We start from the raw sequence: 10,363 nt of genomic DNA on the forward strand, positions 1-10,363 counted from the left end.
GAAGTGTTCTCCCCTAACTGTGCACCGTTGCTAAAGTTCGTCGCTTCTAAGCACCACGTGATGATCGGGTGTGATGGATTCTTACGTTCACATACAACGGGTGTAAGACAGATTTACACACGCGAAACACTTAGGGTTAACTTGACGAGCCTAGCATGTACAGACATGGCCTCGGAACACAGAGACCGAAAGGTCGAGCATGAGTCGTATAGTAGATACGATCAACATGAAGATGTTCACCGATGATGACTAGTCCATCTCACGTGATGATCGGACACGGCCTAGTTGACTCGGATCATGTAATCACTTAGATGACCAGAGGGATGTCTATCTGAGTGGGAGTTCATAAGATGAACTTAATTATCCTGAACATAGTCAAAAGATCTTTACAAATTATGTCGTAAGCTCGCGCTTTAGTTCCACTGTTTAGATATGTTCCTAGAGAAAATATAGTTGAAAGTTGATAGTAGCGATTATGCGACTTAATGCACCGCTCAATATGCTAAACCCCAAACGTCGTTTGCCGATGTTGCGAACATCGGACATACATGTTTTGATAACTACGTAATAGTTCAGTTAAATGGTTTAAGTAGTGGCACCAAAGACGTTTTCGAAACATCGCGGAACATATGAGATGTTTCGAGGGCTGAAATTGGGATTTCAGGCTCGTGCCCACATCAAGAGGTATAAGACCTCCGACGATTTTCTTAGCCTGCAAACTCAGGAGAAAAAGCTCAATCGTTGAGCTTGTGCTCAGATTGTCTGAGTGAAACAATCACTTGAATCGAGTGGGAGTTGATCTTCCAGATGAGATAATGATGTTTCCCCAAAGTCATTGCCACCAAGCTGCTAGAGCTTCGTGATGAACTATAACATATCAAGGATAGAGATGATGATCCTTGAGGTATTCGCGTTGTTTGACATCGCGAAAGTAGAAATCAAGAAGGAGCATCAATTGTTGATGGTTGGTGAAACCACTAGTTTCAAGAATGGCAAGGGCAAGGAGGGATACTTCATGAAACGGCAAATCAGCTGCTGCTCTAGTGAAGAAACCCAAGGTTGAACCCAAACCCGAGACTAAGTGCTTCTGTAATAAGGGGAACAACCACTGGAGCAGAATTACCCTAGATACTTGGTAGATGAGAAGGCTGGCAAAGTCGATAGAAGGATATTGGATATACATTATGTTAATGTGTACTTTACTAGTACTCCTAGTAGCACCAGGGTATTAAGATACCGGTTCAGTTGCTAAGTGTTAGTAACTCGAAATAAAAGAGCTACGGAATAAACGGAGACTAGCTAAAGGTGAGCTGACGATACGTGTTGGAAGTGTTTCCAAGGTTGATGTGATCAAGCATCGCACGCTCCCTCTACCATCGAGATTGGTGTTAAACCCAAATAATTGTTATTGGTGTTTGCGTTGAGCATAGACATGATTGGATTATGTCTGTCGCAATATGGTTATTCATTTAAGGAGAATAATGGTTACTCTGTTTATTTGAATAATACCTTCAATGGTCTAGCACCTAAAAGGAATGGTTTATTGAATCTCGATCATAGTGATACACATTTTCATGCCAAAAGGATATAAGATAGTAATGATGGTACCACTTACTTGTGGCACTGCCATGTAAGTCATATTGGTGTAAAACGCATGATGAAGCTCCATGTTGATGGATCTTTAGACTCACTCGTTTTTGAAAAGTTTGAGACATGCAAACCATGTCTATTGGTGTATACGCATGAAGAAACTCCATGCAGATGGATCGTTTGGACTCACTTGATTTTGAATCACTTGAGATATGCAAATCATACCACATAGGCAAGATGACTGAAAAGCCTCGTTTTCAGTAAAATGGAACAAGATAGCAACTTGTTGGAAGCAACACATTTTGATGTGTGCAGTCCAATGAGTGCTGAGGCATGCAGTGAATATCGTTATGTTCTTACTTCACGGATGATTTGAGTAGATACTGAGTATATTTACTTGATAAAACACAAGTCTGAATTATTGAATGGTTCAAGTAATTTCAGAGTGAAGTTGAAGATCATTGTGGCAAGAGGATAAAATGTCTATGATACGATCATAGAGATGAGTATCTGAGTTACAAGCTTTGGCACGCAATTAAGACATTGTGGAAATTGTTTCACAATTAATACCGCCTGGAACACCATAGTGTGATGGTGTGTCCGAACATCATAGTTGCACCCTATTGGATATGGTGCGTACCATGATGTCTCTTATCGAATTACCACTATCGTTCATGGGTTAGGCATTAGAGACAACCGCACTCACTTTAATAGGGCACCACGTAATTCCGTTGAGATGACACCGTGAGAACTATGGTTTATAGAAACCTAAGCCGTCGTTTCTTGAAAGTTTGGGGCTGCGACGCTTATGTGAAAAAGTTTCATCGTGATAAGCTCGAACCCAAAACGCATGATTGCATCTTCATAGAACACCCAAAACAGTTGGGTATACCTCCTAATTCAGATCCGAAAGCAATAGGGATTGTTTCTTGAATCGAGTCCTTTCTCGAGGAAAAGTTTGTCTCGAAAAGTTGAGTGGGAGGATGGTGGAGACTTGATGAGGTTATTGAACCGTCACTTCAACTAGTGTGCAGCAGGGCACAGGAAGTTGTTCCTGTGGCACCTACACCAATTGAAGTAGAAGCTTATGATAGTGATCATAAAGTTACGGATCAAGTCACTATCGTACCTCGTAGGGTGACAAGGATGCGTACTGCTTCAGAGTGGTACAGTGATCCTGTCTTGAAGGTCATGTTGCTAGACAACAATGAACCTACGAGCTATGGAGAAGCGATGGTGGGCCCAAATTCCGACAAATGGTTAGAAACCATGAAATCCGAGATAGGATCCATGTATCAGAACAAAGCATGGACTTTGGTGGACTTGCCCGATAATCGGCAAGCCATTGAGATAAATGGATCTTTAAGAAGAAGACGGACATGGACGGTAATGTCACCGTCTATGAAGCTCGACTTGTGGCGAAGAGTTTGTCACAAGTTCAAGGAGTTGACTACGATGAGATTTTCTCATCCATAGCGATGCTTAAAGTCCGTCGGAATCATGTTAGCATTAGCTGCATTTATGAAATCTGGCAGATGGATGTCAAAACGAGTTTCCTTACCAGTTTTCGTAAGGAAAGGTTGTATGTGATACAATCAGAAAGGTTTTGTCGATCCTAAGGATGCTAACAGGTATGCTAGCTCCAGCAATCCTTCCATGGACTGGAGTAAGCATCTCGGAGTTGGAATATGCACTTTGATAAGATGATCAAAGATTTTGGGTTTATACAAAGTTTATGAGAAACTTGTATTTCCAAAGAAGTGAGTGGGAGCACTATAGAATTTCTGATAAGTATATGTTGTTGACATATTGTTGATCAGAAATGATGTAGAATTTCTGGAAAGCATATAGGGTTATTTGAAAGGTGTTTTTCAATAGAAAACCTGGATTAAGCTACTTGAACATTGAGCATCAAGATCTATGAGGATAGATCAAAAATGCTTAATGGTACTTTCAAATGAGCATATACCTTGACATGATCTTGAAGGTGTTCAAGATGGATCAGTCATAGAAGGAGTTCTTGCCTGAGATGTAAGGTATGAAGTTCAGACTTAAAGCTCGACCACGGCAGAAGAGAGAGAAAGGACGAATGTCGTCCCCTATGCTTCAGACGTAGGCTCTATAGTATGCTATGCTGTGTACCGCACCGGAAGTGTGCCTTGCCATGAGTCAGTCAAGGGGTACAAGAATGATCCAGGAATGGATCATTAGACAGCGGTCAAAATTGTCCTTATAACAAATAAGGACATGTTTCTCGATTATGGAGGTGATAAAGAGTTCGGCGTAAAGGGTTACGTCGATGCAAGCTTTAACACCTATCCGAGTGACTCTGAGTAGCAAACCGGATACGTATAGTGGAGTAACCATTTGGAATAGCTCCAAGTGGAGCGTGGAAGCAGCATTTACAATATGACATAGAGATTTGCGAAGTACACACGGATCTGAATGTTGCAGACCCGTTGACTAAAACCTCTCTCACAAGCAGAACATGATCAAACCCCAGAACTCATTGAGTCTTAATCACATGATGATGTGAACTAGTTTAATGACACTAGTAAACTCTTTGGATGTTGGTCACATGGCGATGTGACCTGTCAGTGTTAATCACATGGCGATGTGAACTAGATTATTGACTCTAGTGCAAGTGGGAGACTGTTGGAAATATGCCCTAGAGGCAATAATAAATTAGTTATTATTATATTTCCTTGTTCATGATAATCGTTTGTTATCCATGCTATAATTGTATTGATAGGAAACTCAGATACATGTGTGGGTACATAGACAACACCATGTCCCTAGTAAGCCTCTAGTTGACTAGCTCGTTGATCAATAGATGGTTACGGTTTCCTGACCATGGACATTGGATGTCATTGATAACGGGATCACATCATTAGGAGAATGATGTGATGGACAAGACCCAATCCTAAGCATAGCACAAGATCGTGTAGTTCGTTTTGCTAGAGCTTTTTCAATGTCAAGTATCTCTTCCTTAGACCATGAGATCGTGTAACTCCCGGATACCGTAAGAGTGCTTTGGGTGTACCAAACGTCACAACGTAACTGGGTGACTATAAAGGTGCACTACAGGTATCTCCGAAAGTGTCTGTTGGGTTGACACGGATCGAGACTGGGATTTGTCACTCCGTATGACGGAGAGGTATCTCTGGGCCCACTCGGTAATGCATCATCATAATGAGCTCAAAGTGACCAAGTGGTTGGTCACGGGATCATGCATTACGGTACGAGTTAAGTGACTTGCCGGTAACGAGACTGAACGAGGTATTGGGATACCGACGATCGAGTCTCGGGCAAGTAACGTACCGATTGACAAAGGGAATTGCATACGGGGTTGATCGAATCCTCGACATCGTGGTTCATCCGATGAAATCATCGTGGAACATGTGGGAGCCAACATGGGTATCCAGATCCCGCTGTTGGTTATTGCCCGAGAGCCGTCTCGGTCATGTCTGCATGTCTCCCGAACCCGTAGGGTCTACACACTTAAGGTTCGGTGACGCTAGGGTTGTATGAATATGAGTATGCAGCAAACCGAATGTTGTTCGGAGTCCCGGATGAGATCCCGGACGTCACGAGGAGTTCCGGAATGGTCCGGAGGTAAAGATTTATATATAGGAAGTCTTATTTTGGTCGCCGGAAAAGTTTCGCACTTTATCGGTATTGTACCGGGAGTGCCGAAAGGGGTCCGGGGGTCCACCGGGGGGGTCCACCTGCCCCGGGGGGCCACATGGGCTGTAGGGGGTGCGCCTTGGCCCATATGGGCCAAGGGCACCAGCCCCAAGAGGCCCATGCGCCAAGGAGACTTGGAGAGGGGAGAGTCCAAAGAGGGGAAGGCACCTCCGAGGTGCCTTGGGGAGGATGGACTCCTCCCCCCTCTTGGCCGCACCCCTTCCTTGGAGGAAGGGGCAAGGCTGCGCCCTCCCCCTCTCTTGCGCCTATATAAAGGGAGGGGAGGGAGGGGTGGCCGCACCCATAAGCCCTGGCGCCTCCCTCCTCCCGTAGTTGCTTAGCGAAGCCCTGCCGGAGTTCTGCTGCATCCACCACCACGCCGTCGTGCTGCTGGATCTTCATCAACCTCTCATTCCCCCTTGCTGGATCAAGAAGGAGGAGACGTCATCCGCTCCGTACATGTGTTGAACGCGGAGGTGCTGTCCGTTCGGCACTAGGTCATCGGTGATCTGAATCACGGCGAGTACGACTCCATCAACCCCGTTCCATTGAACGCTTCCGCTTAGCGATCTACAAGGGTATGTAGATGCACTCTCCTTCCCCTCGTTGCTGGTTTTTCCATAGATAGATCTTGATGACATGTAGGAAATTTTTGAATTTATGCTACGTTCCCCAACAACCAGGACCCAAAAATAACCGGCGGGTTGCTATTCGCGACTGCTACTGGTTACTTAATATCAGTGGCAGGGTCGTGAGTTTGCCTGCCACTAAGGTAACCTCTTCTATAAACGTATTCTTAGTAATGGTGACAAAACAGGGGGGGAGCACTTGTATTGAATTGTTGTCACTTAGGATTAGTGTTTATTAGAGGGTTCATTCGAATCATGTAAACACGACAGTATATCATCTTGCGAAATGTAGTTACATGTATACATACTTCAAGTCCATATGATGCAAAGGTATCTCGATCTATGGAGGGCTATTTAGCTATTAGATGCAAAGACGATCTCAGTATAATAGTATAGTATTATAGGTGTGCTCCCTATGTGTGCTCCCTATGTAGAAATCAACACATTTATATGTCTGCCATGAGCCTGAAATAATTCATTGTACACTTTTGACATTATTATGTACTTACTGTTCTTTTATGCTTTGAAGAGTTACACTTGATGAACCTATGAGTGTTCCAATTTTCAGTACAAGAATCACCTTCCAACAAATTAAACACTGTTTAATTTTTATTTTTGTTTTATTCTACAAATACAATAATATTACCAACACATTATCTTTAAAAAAAATTCACACACACAGTATCTTTTAATTTCCTTGTGCAACTAGCAATACTAGTAAGGATTGACACCCCTTGTTGGGCCCGTTGGGAGTTGTTCTTGGTGATAAACCAAGTTATCAATTCGTGGAGTACCGGTATCCTATAATAGTTGAATGCTCTGCAACACAAATAAAACTTTACTTGGGGGAGGAGGGGGGGTTGGTGTGTGTGGAGGGAGGGTCTGGTGGTGTTTAAGGAAATGTTGCTACTACTGGATTTTTTTGTAATGATGGGTGGTGGAGGAAGGAGGGCGACGGTTGAAATGCCTCGGCTACTGAATTTTTTGCTAAGGTGGGTGGTGGAGGAGGGAGGGCACGGGGATACTGAAAATTTGGGCATAGGAATTGAAGCAACGCGGGAGCAACAGTGATCGCACACGGTCGAAACATAATAATTGTGTATGATATAAGAAAAAAACCGCGGAACCACGAATTTTTACATCGCTCAAGGCGGGTAGCTTTTTTGAAATTTCTCAAGGAGGGTTGCTGCTATGATAAAATACTAGAAATATGTGTGGCGCACATTGTGGTTCATCGCATATGGTTCGTTTTGAAAAACGAGTGTGCAATACATGTGTCTCCTATATTAAGCCTTTTTTGCCCTATCAAATAAAATAATAACCAAATAATATCTTGATGCAATTTCTTCAGTCAACACATACCATTTTAATTTGTATGCCACTTTGTTTTGCATTTTCATGCTTCAATTAATATTTTCATGACACTATATGCATTTCTGTGCATTGTGCGGACGTAATTTGCATACGAATAACAGCCCCTTGCGGAATGCAGGAAAATTGTGCGAAAAATCTTGAGCATATGCTCATGCCTGCATGAGTATAAGGAACCAAATTACGCATATTTGGTAGGCATCGTTAATGGCGAAAATGAAGCTAATTTGTCTTTAAAGGTCAAAAATTGAGATATATTTTGAAAAAACTGGATTTAGCATGGTAGTAAAAATAGAGATATATTCCCTAAGTAGGTCGTAGTAAAAGTTGCATTCAGTTTGAGAAGGTTTGTCATGCCGCGTGCCGGAGCAAACCGGAACACTTAGTTCCCGGATGGGGACAGGTCAAGTTTAAGGGTGATCTGATGGTCCCTTTATCGGGTGGCCTTGAATCTTTTTCTTCAATCAGACTTTCCATTTTAAGCTATATTCGTTTTCTTGTTTTTTTTTTTGGTTTCTTGGATATTTTCAGGACATTACGTACAATTGTATGCATATTTCGAATATGAACTACAACCCCATGCGGAAGGGCAGGACAATGCGGCGAAAAATATTGTAGATGTTTTTGAGCATGTGTTTATGCCTCCACAAATTTGAGGAATGCAATTCTGCACATTCATTTCGTGGCTGTTAACCGTGAAAACTTACTAATTTGTCTTTAAATACATACAAATTGGATATGATTTGAAAAACCTGAAACTTGGCATGATGTCATGGTATGCCCTCGGTAGGCCGTAGTAAAAAAACAGCTAGTTTGAGAAAATTTGTCATGCCACGTGCTTAAAAGCGGAGCATTCGGAGGAAGAATCATGGTTACGAGAGTGGACGGGTCAAGTTTAAGTGGGTCTGACGGTCGCTTCACTGGGCGGCCTTAAAACTTTTTCTTCAGTCAGCACTTAACATTTAAAGCTATATGTCATTTTTTTGGCTATTTTTCGGATTCATCTGATATTTCTAGGAAATTACGTGTATTCCTATGAATATTCCCATGATTTATCATCGCACATGATTTGTGGTTGTAAACTGTGGGCGATGCGTTAAGTACGCCGCAGAGATAAAAATTTATCCTAAATTTTTCACACGTCCAGAAGCATATTTTAAAGACAGTTGGCTAATTTTCAGCACCGTCTAATTTGGCAGCAGAAAATTCGACATCAGTTCATACGCTCACTGTTTTACAAACAGTTCACCAGTTTACATGTAGATGAACTGCATAAAATATACATTACGTCATGGTATGCATACAAAAAAGTCGTGCCACTATTGTTGTCATGATCTTCCTCGGCTCAGAAGTTTTCAGAGGAGCTCGTCAAGTTGATGATTTCCACAGGTTTCGCGGCGGCGACCGGCGGGACTGCCTCGGTCGGAGCGACTGCGGGGCCTCTCGCCAGGTCTGCCGCGATCAATGAAGGTGCCATCACCGCGGCGGCATTCATCAGGGCAGCCATCGTCGAAGAAGCCACCGTGACGCCCACGTGGACCATCCAGACACGAACGGGCACCGCTCTTGTCAGGGATGCGTCCGTGGTCGCCGTGGCCGTCGAGGTGCCGCTCTTGCCAGGGCTATCGCCGTAGGTGAAAGTCATGCACCGGCCCTCTTTCTTCAAAAATGTTTTCCTGAGTATATTCTCTTGTGCTGGCAGCTTTCCGGTCAGGCAACAGGGATCTGACCAGAGAGCGCCGACACGAGTGCCGCCTTGAACCCGGCGTCCCTCGTCAGCGTCGCCGCCATCTGCTCCGCCAGGTTCTTCCTATCGGCCACCTGCTCCGCCGTCGAAGCTTCCTGATTCCCCCTGCTGCTGGACAAGCACCGGCGCAGCTGATACGCGGACGGCGGCTGCGTCGCCCCTCTTCCTGCCACCAGAGCCTTGTTGCTTGGGCGGCGGTGCGTGGTTGTGGTCGCCGTCGTACGTGGCCACAAGCATGGTCTTGTCCTCGGCGCTGCGCTGCACCTTCTTCTTCACCTGGCACGACGGCGCGAACGAGCACCGGAAGTAGGCCCTCGGGCACGGGTTGTCCTTGGTCACCTTCTGCCCGTATTTCCGCCATTGGAACCCATCCTTCACCACCTGCTCGTCAAAACCAAGCGCAAATTGATTAGTTAATGGACGCCAAGAAACTTTCGTTGCATCGATGCTCACGAGGAAGACGATGAACAGAAGTTGCTATTGGGTGTCTGTTTGTTACTTACGAGGCTGACGTCGGAGGGGTCGGCGTGGACGTAGAGCTTGGAGACCCTGCTGGCCTTGACCTCGTCGGCGCGGACGCGCTTGCTGTTGCAGGGCTCGTGGACGGGCGTGCACTCCGCCTGGTCGGGGCCGACGGTGACGCTGACGGCGAAGCGGCCGCTGCTGCCGGCCGCGGCGAGCGGCGGTGAAGGGTTGCGGCTGGCCGTGTCGAGGCTGTCGCTGCGGGCGCGCTTTCTGGTCGCCGAGGCCGATGAGCCGTCCTCCGATGTCGTCCACGACTGGTGATGGTTGTTGGCCGCCGCCATCGTGCCGCTGACCTTGCACTGCAGGTCGGCGTACTTGGCCACCAGCGCGCGGAGCATGTGGCTGAGCCTCCTGTTCTCCTCGCCCACTCGCCGGAGCTCAGCCTCCAGCGCCTCAACCTCGTGATTTTTCTTGGAGGACATGAAGTCCTCCTCCAGGAGGACCCTGGTCACCGAAGGGGCGCCTCGCGGCCCGCCGACGTTGAGGCCGAGGCTGAGGGAAGTCTGCCCAATCATCCACTGCTCGTCCATGTCTTCCTTGAATTCGCAGTAGCTCAAGAATGGAAGAAGTCGAAGAAGAAGACAGGGATGCTAGACGGGCATGAGCTAGAGAAGTGGGCGAGGCTTGGAGGAGGCGCGCAGACATCAATTTATAGAGAGGAAGCATCTTGAGGTGGGGTTCGTCGTCGTCGTCGCGCTTCTTTTGGTCGCCGTGACCGCGATACAATATGTTTAGTGAAGCTGGCAAGAAGTGGTACTACAAGGATTTGTTTTTGTGGGTGACAATCAGCATGAGGGAACCGATGGATGGATTG

At 45.6% G+C, this 10,363-nt stretch overlaps 1 pseudogene; it reads right to left on the reverse strand.

Annotated features, from left to right (window-relative positions):
• Positions 1–8,389: 8,389 nt before the first annotated feature.
• LOC123160318 (WRKY transcription factor WRKY28-like) lies at positions 8,390–10,153 on the reverse strand (annotated as a pseudogene).
• Between the last annotated feature and the right edge of the window lie 210 nt (positions 10,154–10,363).

Source organism: Triticum aestivum, chromosome 7B, assembly GCF_018294505.1.
Source record: "Triticum aestivum cultivar Chinese Spring chromosome 7B, IWGSC CS RefSeq v2.1, whole genome shotgun sequence".
Classification (NCBI taxonomy): domain Eukaryota; kingdom Viridiplantae; phylum Streptophyta; class Magnoliopsida; order Poales; family Poaceae; genus Triticum; species Triticum aestivum.